Source organism: Pleurodeles waltl, chromosome 7 (assembly GCF_031143425.1).
Source record: "Pleurodeles waltl isolate 20211129_DDA chromosome 7, aPleWal1.hap1.20221129, whole genome shotgun sequence".
In the NCBI taxonomy this organism is placed as follows: Eukaryota; Metazoa; Chordata; class Amphibia; order Caudata; family Salamandridae; genus Pleurodeles; species Pleurodeles waltl.
In genome coordinates, this window is record NC_090446.1 from 26,744,506 (window position 1) to 26,761,291 (window position 16,786).

The 16,786-nt window shown below is 42.6% G+C and overlaps 1 pseudogene; it reads left to right on the forward strand.

Annotated features, from left to right (window-relative positions):
• The window catches only part of LOC138246758 (hsp90 co-chaperone Cdc37-like), a 114,100-nt pseudogene extending 100,000 nt beyond the window's left edge, over nt 1–14,100 (forward strand).
• Nucleotides 14,101–16,786: the final 2,686 nt, after the last annotated feature.

Sequence of the window (16,786 nt, forward strand, 5' to 3'; positions counted from 1 at the left end):
CCGCTGGGCAGCGCCGTCTCTGAACCGCTCCGCTGGGCCCTTCCTGTCAAGCACCGCTCCGCTGGGCCCTTTATCTCAAGCACCGCTCCGCTGGGCCCTTCCTGTCAAGCACCGCTCTGCTGGGCCCTTCCTGTCAAGCACCGCTCCGCTGGGCCCTTCATCACAAGCACCGCTCCGCTGGGCCCTTCCTGTCAAGCACCGCTCCGCTGGGCACCGCCGTCTCTGAACCGCTCCGCCGGGCCCTTCCTGTCAAGCACCGCTCCGCTGGGCCCTTCATCTCAAGCACCGCTCCGCTGGGCCCTTCCTGTCAAGCACCGCTGGCCCATTGGCAGGCCCGGATCTGTGTCGGGCAGGGCTTCACGAGGCACTCTGGCCACCATGCCTCCTCCATGACCAGTGGAGTCTGTAATCCACTTGATGGACTGTGGCTTTGCACTCCCCAGGATGGTCCAGTGGGCAATCCACCCACTGTCTGGACTTGTGAGACTGTGGCTTTGCACTCCCCAGGATGGTACAGTGGGCAATCCACCCAGTGTAGAGACTTGTGAGACTGTGGCTTTGCACTCCCCAGGATGGTACAGTGGGCAATCCACCCACTGTAGAGACTTGTGAGACTGTGGCTTTGCATTCCCCAGGATTGAACAGTGGCCATGGAGGCCCCTCGTGGATCTGGCGTCGTGGACTCATGTGGCTGAGGTGCCCCATCTTCCCTTCCCCCTGAGGTGCCTGTAGTTTTTTTTTGTGATGCCCCAGCAGTGTTCTCTCCAATGGACTCGGTCTCGTGTGTGGGCTTTGCCCATGTGTTAATGCACTTTGGCCCACGAACAATAGAAGGTTGCCAAACTGTGCCGGACTTTTGCCCCATGTATATATTGTTACTGATGTTATTTATTTTATTGATATATTTCATACTTCACATTACTTAAAATTTCCTATAATATACTTCAATTTTAATGATCATTTCCTTTTGTCTTTGCATTATTCCGTGGGGTTTGGGGGGTGTCACTCTGACTTGTTACTCTGCATTGGTGTGTAGGTATTTGGGTGGGGGTGTGGGGGGGTGGGTGTATCGCGTATGTGTGTGCCCGTAACCTTTCCTCCTCCCCCTCCCCTGTGTCGTAGGTGCAGTACTCACCGTTGTCGTCTGCGCCGGCGTTCGTGCTCCTGGTAGAGGAGCAGGAAGACAATGGCTGGGAGGATGTGGAGTTCCGGTTCCATGCTGTCCCGATTCCGCGTGGAGTGTGTAAAGGTGAGCGTTTTCCGTTTGAAAAGTCTGTTTCCACCGTGTTTTTATCGGCGGGGCTCCCGCCCCGGAAAAGGTGGCGGATTGGTGAGTCGTGATAGGGTGGGCGGTACATTGTCTGCCGTCTGCCTGTTGGCGGTGACCGCCGCGCTGTTTGTTTGTCCCGCCGTGGCGGTCGGAGTGTTAAAGTGGCGGGCTGTGTTGGCGGTTCCCACCAGGGTTGGAATTCCATTTTTTTGACCGCCAGACTGTTGGCGGGTTGGCCGCCGCATTAACACTGACCGCCAGGGTCAGAATGACCCCTAAAATGTCTTGAACAATATCACATTGTACGTTTGTTATATTTTAGGGACAACTATAATTGATAAGATTGAAACAGATAGCAACATATAGTCATTTCATTTACTTGTTACCTAGCAACACCAATGCTTTGTTTGTACTTCTCATGGTTTTCATGGCAGAAGGGACACTGCACACTAAACAGAATAAACCCTCTAATTGCAATATCTTTGCACCTGTGGTGACTCACTGCAGGTATGCATAAGGAACCCTAGGGACCACATCCCAAAGGACCTACAGGCAATATAAAGTCCAGATAGGTGAATGCATCCTCACCAGTGCTGACACACACTCACAGACGTTTCCTGCAGACATGTACCGCTTAGTCACTGCCTCATTGATCCATCACTGAGCAATTGATTTTTTTTCTGAATAAGGCTTATCTCCTTAAACCAATGCTTCTCATTCTTGTTTGCATCTGAATCATGTCTCCCTTTCTCCTGTAAACCTGCATATTACTAACAATTTATCCGTAAACTTCTGCTGAGCAGGTTAAAATTAATCTCTACAAGTAAGTGATTGTTTGTAAACTTATTGTGACTTTAGGGTGGTTCTTGGTTCATACCCTGTTGTTAATTTACACTTGATCCATACATCCTTGCGCATTCCAGCTTCCTAGCCGTACAGGTGACACTTATTTAGTGCCTGGAAGTGGCGAGTCAAAGACCAGCTGAGAGTGAAGTGTTTCAATGCCTCGTCAGGGGTAGTAAGTGCTATATAAATACAATAATAACTGATCTGTTACACTGCACTAAGCGCAGGAGGCTGTTAGGGCCGAGCATGGGATACAGCAACAAACATGCAGAAAATCCCATCGCAACAATTTACATGAACATGATAATAAATAGAATTGCCATGGAAACACAACACATCACTTGGTAATGTTTAAAAAATATGTCTTTTTTTTTGATGTAGCAGTGTCGCCAAGCAGTCCCCTACAGTGCACCACATTTGCTTCTGTTTGTAAAGCCTTGCACCACATTATAGGTGCAAGATTTCCCCGCGCCATTCTGTGCCTTCACAGTGCCAAATTTTTAACGTCTGCTCAGAGCAGGCGTTAAAGTGTCACTGGGCTTTTAACACTGGACCCCAGCAGCAGTGCCACACCAGTAGACCACTGCAGACCGTAACAGTGTTCTGCAGCGCCCCATCCCGCTCCTGGCGGAGGACCCCCTGCAATCAGGTAATTCGGGTGCTCCGACAGGGGAGGGGTGGGGGATGTTGTGTTTGTATGTTTGTTTGTTCGTGAATGCAGGTGTGCATTGCATGTGGTATGTGTGTACATGTGTGGATGTGGGAGTATGTGTATGTTGTGTTGTATGAATGTGTGTGTGCTTGTTAGTATGTCAGTGTGTTTGGATGTGTGTGTGAATGGATGAATACATACGTGGGTGCATGTGGGAATTAGTGTGTGTATGAGTGTGTGTGTGATGGTGAGTGAAGGTGCGTGTATGTTGGGGAGAGGGTCTGGTGAGGGAGGGGGATGGGGACATCAGGGGAGGGTGAGGGGGCGGGGAAGACCCCCATCAGTGACAGGGAAGACATTCCCTATCACTGATAGTGTTTACTGCCAATGTCATATTGTGCGGAGAAGTACCGCCAGCCCGTTGGCAGTACTTTTCTCCATAATACCGCTGTCCGCCAGGATCATAATGAGGGCCATAGTCTTATCTGGGATTTATTCAGCCATGCAAGGCCTGGACGCTTGTGGCCTCACAAGGGTTTGTAAAGAATTATAACCCCATGCAGTGACTTCTGCTGCTTTGCCTTACATTTATTAGTGGCAGGTGTATCATGGGTGGAGCATGGATGTTCCGGTGCATTCACCTATGGAATTTATGCAATTCCAGATTGGCTAAGGTTTCTAAAGCTGTGGTTGCATGAAATGGGTATGCCTGCCTCTGAGTGGTGAAAGAGAAGACATATGTCTATTTCTCCAAAGAGGTATCACTTCCTGCACAGAAACAATAATGCCCATAATGCAGGCACCCTTGCACTATGATGCAAGAGTACCTGTGTTGGCTCCAGACAACCTAAGTGCACCAGCGTAAGGAGAGAGGTGAAGAGAGCCATATCTTAGGAGATGTGAAATTTTTCAACTTTCTCCCATTCATGCAATGTAGGACAGGAACTTTGCTTGAAGCCCTGTATTGTGAGAACCTTTGATAAAATCACATTTTGTTCGATTTGAAAAGCTGCTAGAGCCAGAATTAAGAAAACAGAGAGAAGTTTATTCCAATATTTATTTTTCACACATGTAACTCATCAATCGTGTTCCAAAATGTTGATTCAAAGATAAACTATTTGTCAGTCTTTTAAAAAAAAATGTGACAGGGCTACAAAGGACAATCCAAGTCATCTACCTGTTCCAACCAAGACACAGATTAGTATCTCAGTTAGGAGCCCTGGGGAAAGTGAGGGAATGGGTAAGACCTCAGAGACGTTGGTTCAGAATAGCATCAAGTGCAGTCCAGCCAGTGCCAGGAGTGACATTCTCTGGTATTACATTAGTATATTCTGGGTTTGCTGTGACAAACTCATTATATCTCTATCTATATCTTGCCATGCATTGCAATATGATTTATTGTTAACATTATTGAATGTATTTTTGAATTCAACTCCGTGACTAAAAAGAAGAAAATGCGTAATGATACAGTAAAGAAACTATTTGAATTACTTGAACAAAACTGTATGCAATCTCTTCTGTGCAATCACTTGATTATTTTGTTTGCAGCTGGAAGAAATGGTACTGATCATCCATTCAAGAAGTAATCACCCTGAAGCAATTTGTGTAAACTTGGTTAATATAATATCGTACTTGCACTATTGATAGTTTTGACTTAATCCAATTTTTTTTTTCCAACAGATTAATATTTGCTGGAAATATCTAAAGAATGAACAGGACAACAGTTACAGAATTTATAATTTTGGGTCTGTCCGATAATCCCAAATTGCAATTTGCTCTTTCCATTATTTTTTTACTTATCTATCTGACAACTCTATTCGGAAATGCTTCAATTATCATATTGGTATGCTGTGATTCTCACCTGCATACTCCCATGTATACCTTCCTCTGCAACCTGTCCATCATAGATGTGTGCTACACTTCTGTTACTCTTCCTAAACTGTTGGACATACATGGATCACAGCATAAAGCTATCTCATTTACAGGATGCATGGCACAGCAATATTTCTTTGGCATAATTGCAATAGCAGAATATACTACTCTTGCGTTCATGGCATTTGACCGCTATGTGGCAATCTGCAAGCCCTTGCATTACACCATCATCATGACTAAAAAGCTCTGTATCCTACTCTCAGGAGTATCATGGACTGCTGGCTTCTTGAATGTCATACCGCTTACTGCTCTGGTATCTGGGCTCTATTTCTGTGGCTCCAATGTTATCAACCACCTAATGTGTGATGTGAAGCCACTCATGCAGATCTCATGTAGCAGCACCCACACTCTTGAAATTGTCATCTTTCTGGTGACAATGGTGTGTGGGTTCTTCCCATTCATGTTGATTTGCACTTCATACGTTTATATAATATCCGCCATCCTCAAAATACATTCCCACGAAGGAAGGGCGCGAGCCTTCTCCACGTGTTCTTCCCATCTTATAATTGTTTGTTTATTCTGTGGCCTTATGATATGTACCTACATTGGTCCTGCCTCCAAAGATTCCCTGGAGAAAGACAAAGTGCTGGCAGTGTTGTATGCAAACGTTATTCCAATGTTGAACCCCATCATTTATAGTCTCAGAAACAGAGAAGTAAAATGTGCCCTGAAGAAGATCATAGGACAAGTCAGATCAACTGTTCAGAAATTTAGTTTCATCTGCAACACATTAAAAGTTGCAATCTGAAGATCACATAGAACTGAGCATTTTTCTTGATTTCCAGAGCATTAATATAGAAATGTATTAATATGATGTGTCTTTGCACAACTTTACCAAATCAAAAATTGTCATCTGGGGGTAGTGTTTTTTCTGGGTTGATACTGCCAGTTTAGTGACAAAATCATGCTAGAGATGTCTGTAAAATGACATCTTAATTCCCTATACTTCTCTTTAAATTATCTGCTGAATATTTTTGGATCAAATTCTGCTTCAAATTCGAACTGCGCTGTTTAATCCAGTTTATAAATGCCATATTACTCTGCCTAATTACAAGTTAAAACCAATGAAATTACAAGGCTTTTACACTTATGAACGGTGGGACCTTAACATTTGAAAATCCCTCTTCACTGGCAGCTGGAAAACTATGTATATGGCTGGACATAACTACTCACATCAAAAAGGAAAGCACAAGTAAGTGACATGAGTAAGTTTCAGTACCTTGAGGGAGTTCCCGATGGATTCTGCAATGCAAAATGTCTGAAATTATTGAGTAAAATGCAATATTGTACTGCACAGTTTACAAATAAATTGACTAAAAAGTCATATTCTGAAATGGCTTTCATGAGCCACTCCAGTGCTTTCATGGTGTATCATGCAAGGTTTACTCATTCCAGAGATGATAATGGAGCACTAGTTTCAAGAAACATGTATCAAATTGGTGTATAAAGTTTGGTTTTCAACGTATTTCTATTGTTTTTTTAAAGGGCATAGGATTTACATGCATTTAAAAAATATCAAAGCAATTTACCACAAGAAAGCGGAGCACTCAACAAGTACCATAACATCCAATTTATTCCACCAGATTACAGCAGCAAACGCGTTTCGGCAAAAAATTGCCCTTTTCAATGCTCATAGCACACACCACATTATGTGATCAGTTAAAATGCCATACCATTCATTTCTATTGGGTAAGATCACAACAATAATGATTAAAAAAAGGGCTGTTGTATCTCTGATTGTTTTTGTGGTAACCAACACCCTACTTGGTGTATGTCTCTTTAATTGCTACTACTTCTGTTATACATCAAGCTGATTGTGTTTCAATGGACACTTTCCCACAATGGATATTCCACATATAATTAAAACATGTAAGCTCAGTGTGCTCCAAGATAACAAGTTCTGGTTAAAGCATTTCATTCATAGAAGTGACGTCCTTCATTTCTGCACTGTATTGGAATAACACAATATATAACAAACGTAAGCAATTAAAGAGACATACAGCAAGTAGGGTAGTGTAGAATTAGTATATGAAGAAAGATGCAACAGAGGCTGCCATTTCTAATGTGAATATGTGAAAGAGATTCTTTCGATTTTGTATGTTATGTAAATGCTTTACCATGGCTTTCCTGGGTACTCAGCAAAGCTGTAGCTTTTCGATCACATGCCCAAACACACATATACAGAACTGCAAATGTGGAATTACTAAACATTATGCAAGCCAATAATTCTACAAGATAACCTTCAATGGTCCTCACAGCAGTGAAGCACTTTTCTCTATTGGCCCTGAGTCATGGGTGACATTATGGGCCTGTTCTGAATATTTATCTAACATCACATTTCAATTCATAAGTGTTTATTCCGAATAATTCATAAGCCATAAAACATGTGCAAATATAAACAGAAGTATTAATAACATATAAAACAACCCATAACCACTTGAAAAAGCAGTCTGCCTGCTGGTAATATGAAATCAATAAAAACAATAAATTACATAATTAAGTTTCCTGGGGGCATATTTACTCATTTTTAATGCATTGCAGGGCAGTAAGCAAGATTGCTGTGCTGTGTCATGTGTCAGGGAGAGAGCAAACATGCTCCATATTTACAAAAGTACAGAGCAATTCTGCTCTCTTCTTGAGATGGTGCACCCTGTGCTGTCAAGCGCCAAGGCAGGGCCCCGTGCAGCGTGCCTTCTTTCTGGACAGAATTGTTTTTGTGTAGGAAGGGACACCAATCTTTAGAGGCATTTTCCTCTTTCTACGTGTGATGCAAAGTGCATTATCCATAGAAAGATGAAGCAACAAGATAAAATGAAGATATTTCTCTTCGTTACACCTTGCTGAGGAAGGCTTAGCATTATGATGCATTCACGGGTGTTCTATCTTTAGCAAATCTAGAAATGCACAAAAGCCCATGGGTGGATGCGTAGGAATGCCCATGCTCCACTATAAGAAAATGGGTTGTTGGTTGAGTGTGGTGTTAATCCTGCTCCAGCAATAGCCACAGTACCTGGCAGGGTGAACAACAAAAATCACTGAACAAAAATGCTTAACTGTCTGGTAGAATGGCACAAAAGAAGGCAGGGTTAACTTAGAGGCAATGTGTAAAGTATTTATTCAGCACACAAACAGTAATAAAGTGTGAAAACAACATAAGAAAAAATCCCCACTTATTTTGAAAAATAAAGTACATTCTATTAAATTATTTGACACCAACATTATAAAAATCCAGTCAGCAGAACCAGAGTTACGGCCTGATTTATATACTAGCAGGTTGGATATCTGTCACCATTGTGATGGAGTACTGCATGGGCCAATTTCCAAATCAGGCCTTTTGTCTCTTTTTTGGTCAGAAATAGCCAGCGTGACGATGCTTAGGGATGTAGACTACGAGAGATCCACAAGGCTAGATACCACTTTGCCAAAGGACCGCTGAACAAGATTTACTGCTGCTGAGAAGAATGTAGTGGAGGTGCCGCAATGCCAGGCTGACTGGCAATACACCTTGGGCGAACAGATGAGCGAATAGATGAGCATTTTGGTTCAAGGACAAGGGCAGGCCTCTGATGGTTCAAAGAAGGCTCTAGGCAGCAAAACGTTCCCTAGGGGTGCAACAAAGCAGTCTTGTAGAGGGCACAGCAGGTCACAGCAGTATGCATTCCTCAGAGAGCCCTTTCAAAGCACCAGAAAGTGAACAAAATCTGGGGCGGAGGGTCCTATTTTGATTCTTCATGCCTTCTTTGAATTTCTAGAGAATTCCCTTTGAGGTGTTCAAAGTGTTCGGCTTCCCCTACTCTGGCTCCTGGTTGTCTATATGAACAATGCACAGGTGACCCATCCTCTGTGGCGAGGCAAATGGGGCTGCACACAGCTCCACCCCCATCCTGCCAGCTGAGGGCCCATTCAGGCACACCTAATCCCTCCACTGTGTGACAGTTTGTGAGGAATAAACAAAGTTCAGCTGTCAACTACACCCAGTCATGTGACCTAGGAACCATCTTCAGGCAGAAAATACTTCAGTTAGACAATCACGCCTCTTAAAGCACCATGCAGAAATAAAAACAGTGTCATATTTCATGAATTAAAAAAAAAGAAAAGTTGAGGACAGAGAGCAGCATCTCAATCATGGGAGCAAGTAGTTGGGGCAAGAAAAATCCTATTTTCTAAAAGTGACATTTTCAAAATTGTATCTTAAAATCTGACTTTACCTTTAACGAGGATTTTAGTTACAATTTCTCAGACACCAAACATGATATGTTTACCTGTTTCCAATCAAAAGTTAGCACTTAGATGTAATAAGGCTACCCAGTGTTTCCCTATGGGAGAGACAGGCTTCAGAGTAGTGAAAAATGCACTGGAAACTTTAAAACCTTTAAAGGAAAAACTTCAAAAGGACATGTAAAACTTAAAGTGTATGCCCAACCTTTTAATTACAATGCACCCTGACCTATGGGCTACCTTGAGCATACTTCAGGGTGACATATACAATAAAAGGAGGAAGCTAAGGTTTAGCAAGGGAGTTATATTGTCAACTTACATTTGCATTCCAGTTGTAATGGCAGACCTGGGACATTGTTTAAGGGGCTATGTAAGTGGGTGGCACAATAAGTGCTACAGGCTCACTAGTAGTATTTCATTTATGGGCCCTAGGAACATTGTGTACCCATCTAAGAGAGACTGATAAGTAAAACAAATATGCCAATCTACTCTAAGACAATTTTACCATAATTAAAGGGGGGAGCACAAGTACTTTAGCACTGGCTAGCAATGGTGAAGTGCACAGAGTCCTAGAGCAAACCAAACCAAAACTAAAAAGAATCAGCAGAAGGTTTCGTGGTGAACCTGCACAGAGGGCCAGGCCCAGCATCCACCCATTGTGCCATCCATGAAAAAGCAAAGCTTTGACAAATTTAAACTTTGCCTGACATCAGTAATCCAGAACCAGATGAGTAAAAATGTTCCTTGAGATATTTTTATACAATTGACAGATAACAGGAAGTTACTTTCAGTCTCACTGAGCAAAACTGAAAAGGGGCAGCATCCAGCTCATCCAAGACAAGTTGTCCATTACTTGATTAGATTGGCAACAAGTAATATACCAAAATAAAATGTGCAGACCATCGGTTTTCAAAACAGGATTCTGCATCTTACACCCATAGCAAGGCAATGAAACCCCCATATCCTTATAAATAGACATTGCAGATGACAAAAATACCACCCCATCAACATTAAAGCAAGGAGAGCTACAGTACCTGCACTCTACATACAAATGAAATTACTCTTTTGAGTTTGACTATCTCACTTATTATTATAGCTAAATCTGATGCCCACATAATCAAAATCTGTGCCACCTTTCACACAAATATTTTACAAAATTATATTGTAGTGAAATTACTTGTATCAGTCATCAGCTTTGTTCTACAATAATTCATACAAATCCAATTTATATTCACAAAATTCTGAATTACTATCAGGGTACAGGAAACAAGTAAGGTACCATCTACAAATACTATTTGTGGCACCATAAATCCTCCTAATAGAGAGGCAGCATTAACCACTTGTTGAGCCTAGCCACAACACCATTGGTACAGCTGAATTACCAAGATTGTCCAGGGCAGCCCAACATCTTTCTTGTGGAATACTGTGAAAAACCTGTTTTTTTAGTTAACAGGAACATCACTTTTTATAAACTTGGACAGTTTCTGCACTGAGCAAGGTTGGTGAGATTACATCCTGGTGGACAATCACTTTGACTAGTTTAATTAATTAGGGTACCCAGACTGACAATTCAGACAAACATTTCTACAGGATATGTTGGCCTTCTGGACAAACAACGGTGTGTTAGGTAGGGCCAAGAGTAATTATCCATGGCTGAGAATAATTCAAGCATTACAGCCATCACTTTTTGTATTCTTCAAAATAATGCCCCGGGTGTGATGAGTATCCAGAAATGTGGGTCCCTTGATGACTGTTTCATTGGTACCAAGCTAAAATCAGCAGAAGAGGCTCAAATAGGCCAATAATGTTATGGGGTTGCTCATGTTCTGGTTCAGAAAAGACTTCGCTTGGCAGTTCGGTCTGGACTGTTTCTATTGGAACAGGATTAACATGAATTGTATATGGCTGTGTCTAATTTCAGGTTACAAGGTGGGAAAAAACAATAGACTGGGATGCACCCCTGAGCTATTACCAATAGTTCAGCAGAATTCATGCATTTTGTCCATCACTTTTTTATATTCTTCATTCTGAGGTACTAAGGCCCATATTCATGGGAAAATGATGGAGTGTGACACTGTGCCAAAATTGGCAGCACCGCGCTCCATCATTTTCACAATGCGTGGATGCACTATGTTTAAGTGAATATGGTGCACCCTTGTGTTGTCCCCTTCACTGGCCCTAAATTTAGCTGCCAGCGCCAACGCAGGCATTGATGTCTGCGTTGAGGGGTGTGATTGTTTATATGTGGGAAGGTGTCCCTTCCTGCACATAAACAATAACAAATAGTGATTTGGCACTTATGTGTGTGCTGCAGAAATCAGCACACACAAAAGTACCAAAGCATCATTTTGAAACCTTCCTGCACATAAACAATACTTTCTGGCATTTTGCTCTTTCTATGTGTGTTGCAGAATGCAGCACACATGGAAAAAGCAAAAAATGAGGAGGCATAAAAGTATACCTCCTTGTTTCGCCCTGCTAACTCCACCCCTGGGGTGGCGTTAGATTTTGGTGCAGCCTCAGGTTTTCAAAAAAGTGTAAATCTGGGGCTGCGTCAAAATGCAATAGGCGTTGCTGTGGCATGCCCAAATTTATGAGGCCCCCGTTGCGCCACTTTCTGCCAAAATGGAGTCAGAGCAGGGGAAAGAACAAGAATGCACTGTATTGCTTAAATGCTGTACATTCCTGTCCTTTCACTTTGATGCAGGGCAGCGCACCAACATCTCATACATATACCCCTAAGTGTTTTGATTAATTGACGCTTGAGTATGTTAGCAATTACAATATCTGTCTATTTCAGGAAGTCTGGAAAATGGACACAGTACATATGCAAGGCTAAACGAATAAAGGTATTCATGCTCATTCTTAAAATGGTAAACATTGTAAAAATGTGTGTGAATGAGAGGTTAATCTGTAATATTAATTGTGCACATATATTCGAAGGGATGTTCAACAGTTGGATTTGATATTTTCAATTTTAAAAATGTTATGGTTTTTATTGTGAATAATCAGAGCTTATTTAAGCATCAAAGAAATTGTAACTGCACCTTTTCTGTACAGTCTACTGTCAGACAGAAGACTGATACTCGACTGATGCTCCAAATCATAAATCAGTGTAGAAATTAGCGGGAGGTCGCATTACTGCTTTTGAACCCCTGGTCTTTAACATTACTGTGAAGGACGATGCAATCTCAGGTGATCCAAATGAACCATCAGGTGCATCTGACCAGCCTGCCCGGCTGACAATAAGGTAAGAGTTTTTTGGATGTGTATCCAATAAACAGCTATAGTAATTACATATCCTTTGACTTTTGTAGGCTGCTACTTGAGTGTATTTTGATGAGGAACCCATTCGGAATCTCTTGTGGAACATATGACAGACTTAGATATTGACTGAAAAAATATAATATTTAGTTTGGCAATCGGAACTTCAACTAAAGCCTGGGTTTTACAAATTGAGTTTACATTCAGTCACCGCTGTCCATTTCAAAACTAGTGCACTTTGGCTCACCTTTGTCACAAAACACCACCACTGCTCCATTTTCTGGAGCACCTACTTCCATATGAGTGCATACATTTTTATTGCTACAAAAGTGATTAAACAACTGTTTATTGGATACACACGATAGCAATTGTTTCTTGGCAAGAAAGCAAAATAGTTATTCTTTATCCGAGGGAACCTCTTCTTTTTGTATTCTATCGTCTACCCGTGTCTCCAGAAAGACTTAGGGGGTGATTCTAATTCTGGCGGGCGGCGGAGGCCGCCCGCCAGAATTCCGCCCCCATAATACCGCTCCGCGGTCAGAAGACCGCGGAGGGTATTATGAGTTTTTCCCTGGGCTGGCGGGCGGTCTCCAAAAGACCGCCCGCCAGCCCAGGGAAAAACTACCTTCCCACGAGGATGCCGGCTCGTAATCGAGCCGGCGGAGTGGGAAGGTGCGACGGGTGCAGTAGCACCCGTCGCGTATTTCAGTGTCTGCAAGGCAGACACTGAAATACCTTGCGGGGCCCTCTTACGGGGGCCCCTGCCGTGCCCATGCCATTGGCATGGGCACGGCAGGGGCCCCCAGGGGCCCCGCGACCCCCCCTACCGCCATCCTGGCTTTCCCGCCATGAACAGGATGGCGGTAGGGGGGGGTCAGAATCCCCCATGGCGGCGCAGCAAGCTGCGCCGCCATGGGGGATTCTGAGGGCAGCGGTAAACCGGCGGGAGACCACCGGTTTACCCTTTCTGACCGCGGCCAAAGCGCCGCGGTCAGAATGCCCTGCGGGGCACCGCCGGCCTGTCGGCGGTGCTCCCGCCGACCCTCGCCCCGGCGGTCGAAGACCGCCGGGGTTAGAATCAGCCCCTTAGATGCCACTTTTGACGATGACATAAGGTTTGAGGGCGACAAATGCTGAGGACACACAGGGGATAGCACGTATCTAATCTCAATATAATCCCACCCATAACCCACAATCAAAAGATCCCACATCTTCATTAATGCTGCCATCCCATTGAGACATAAGGGAGGGCATAGTGAGCATTATCACCTTGTCACCCACCACCCTGACATCCATGTGGATCGTTAGTCTGGAATACAGGGACTGGACAGGGTATGAATCATACAGAGAACCTCATCATTGGTCATAAATCCATGAGGGATGGATCTTTATGTTATTTTGGAAGATGAAAATTATACATACCCATTTGTATAATTCTATAGACTAATGTAATGTCTGGAGTAATTGACATGATATCCTCATATGTTTTGCTTTGACCAACTTGGGCATCACCATTTATGTGAGTTGCCACTGTTTGTGAATGGCTGCCAGAATTACTGACATTGATCACTATGAGTTATCTAACTTTGTGTTATGACCCCCACTGTGTATGAATATGGCTCATATTCAGTGCATTACTTATGATTAATGTTACATGCCAATTACCACAAAAGGAGAACATGATTTGTGGGGTACAGTATGTTTTTCTTTTGGAATGGTAGGCTTGAGGTATGATGTTACAAAATGTCTTTCACAATAACTTGTAATACATTTTTCTTTGTTATTGTTGTTCTATTTCTCACACGAGTAACTTTGTCTTATTTTTCTATCTAGGTATATCTATGATAGTGCTTGCAAATTAAATATGACTGCATCGCTAGAACATCGTACATTATATCATCTCCTCTGGTATGATTGACATATATAAGATTTTTGCTCTACATGAGTGCATCTCTCTGATGTGCATTTTAAAGTTGTTTCATATTTTTTATGTTGTGTATCAATGTTACAGCCCTGAAGAAAATTACAGAAGTAAAAAAAGTGCATGTTCTTACTTTTGCAACCATTGAAGAAATAAAAATGTTTTTTTTATCTTGTGAAGATCACCTTGTGAAGATTAAGAACCAATAAAAAGTAGAACTGAAAAATTTGACATTTCTTGTTTTAATTACTTTGATGGTGCATTGTCACTTCTGGTGTTTGTCACAGTAATATAGGCTTATCCCTAATTGGCATATATAATTTACTTTTAAATCCCTAATAAAGTGCACCACATGTGCTCAGGGCCAGTAAATGAAGTACTACTAGTGAGCCTGAAGCACTGATTGTGCCACCACTGCCATAGTCATTTCAACATGTCTCTTGCCTGTCATTGCAGAGCCTATATGTGCAGTTTAAACTGCCATTTTGACCTGGCAAAATAAACCTTCTATTTTAATACATATACATTACCCCTAGAGTAGGCCCTGGACAGCCCAGAGGGCAGGGTGCAGTGTATTTAAATAGAAGGACATGCAATTCTAAGTTTTAGATAACCTGGTAGTGAACAACTCTTAAATTTGTTTTTCACTCGTGGAAGGCCTATCTCTCCCATATAATAACATTGGGGTTGCCTTATTGCATTTTATAACTGTCATTTCCAAATGGGAAAACATAACTCCTTCAAGTTTGGTGTCCCAGGAATCAAAATGTATAACCCTAACGTATGGTGAAGTCAGATTTTAAATTGCAATTCAGAATATGCCACTTTTAGAATGCTGGCATTTTCTTGCCTTAGCCATTTAGTGCCTGCAGCCTGTTTCTGCTCACATGAGTGGGTGTAGCTGGCAATTAGACTTTTTGCATTCCTCCTAGACAGCCAAACACACTCAGAACATACAGTAGATGTGAATTAATGGGCCATCGCTGGCAGGATGAGAAAAAGGAGCTGGTCCCAGTATCATTTACAAAGTGCTGCCTACCTCCTGTAGTTAATATGGAGCGAGGGTAGGGAAGGCAGGTCATCTGTGCACCTCACAGGCATGCCTCTAGAAGCTTCTCCCTGCTTTAGAGGCCCAACTGTGTATAAAAGGATAACCTCAGACATTACCATTCACTGCATTTCTGGAACTGTGAAAACAAAGCCAGGAAAAAGTACTGCTGTGCTGCTGAAGGACTGCTACTATGCTGGATTGCATTCTGCTGGACTCCTGTGCTGCTGTGCTGCCCTGCTGGCCTCTTGCCTGGGTGAGAAGGACTGGAACTGCATCCCCTGAACCCTGAGTGACTCCAAGGGCTATTTGGTTGGCTTTCTGATTGGAAAACTCAGGGACATAAAAGGCTTACAACAAACTTGCACTAGACCTGGACTCTGTAATCTGTCATCAAAACTCCCTTCATAGGTGCAGATTCTCATTGTGCTTACAATTGCAGCTTTCCATTTTGCATTGAATAAACTAAAAAAAAGGTCAAGAAAATGTGGCTTTTCTGCATGGTCAGCCAGGTTGTTTGACCTTTTCTAGGACCTTTTTGCTGATAGGAGACCTCTGTGTAGTGTGACACTGCTTTTAGATGCCGCAGTGCTTGTGGTCTGGTCTTAAATTGATATTGGTAAAATTGGCTTCACGCCGTAGTTATATTTAACGTTCTTGAAAGGCCATTGTAGGGGGTACAGAAAATGTAATGTAAAAGGCATTTATAGAGCTCACGGCTGCTCCCAGGGGAGCGCCTCGGCACTAATTATGGGAGTGCCAAGAAGCACAAATGACAGATGTAGAACCATCAAGTAAAGTAATGTAAAAAACAATCAGGAAATGTAATGTAAAATGATCCAATGTCTTTGAGGTAAATGTCATATATGGGTTGCTGTGCGGCTGCTCGGAGTACCACTGTGCTGTTACTGGGCTGGCGTTTAAAGGCACTGAAGTAACAAATGGCAAGGAAAGTGTTTTTGACATGAAGAAAACTCATTTTTCCAGTGGAGAAGAAAAATTTAAGCTTTCTATCCATCACATATTTTACAGTGACACATAGGTGTGACAGGTATTCCTAGACAAGGGCCACATGCTCACTGTGCCACTGGAACCAGGCTGCACCAGACAGAAAAACCTGAACTAGGGTGAAACTGGTTTTGGATTGCGTGTGTACCGGCACAGAGAGGACCTAGCTTGATAGTTTGGGCTGGACTGTTTGTACTGAAGCAGGATATGGTGGTCAAAAAAGATTGGGACTGCGATGCAGCGACCGGTAATTACCAGTGGCTGAGATCACTTCAAGCTTTCCACTCATCATTTTTTTGTGAACTTCAGTTACAGAGAAAGGCACCACCAGAGAATAGATATTGCATGTTCTTGTGAGATTTGTTTTTTGAAGCAGTGCACAGGGCTTGCTTATCATCACTTTGGGATTTAACGACTAGAGGACCACTGCACCCTAAGCATAACAAGACAGATAATTACAATTCTGTTGTATTGGTGATAAATTGCTAGTATAGATGATCTCTATTTACAATGGAAGGAACTTTAGGGACTCAAGGTGATATAAAGTTGTGGCAGCTCATGGATTTTTTCCAGTGTTTCTACTCACAAATATATTGCACAGAATTGTCAAAAAGTATCCCCTTGATA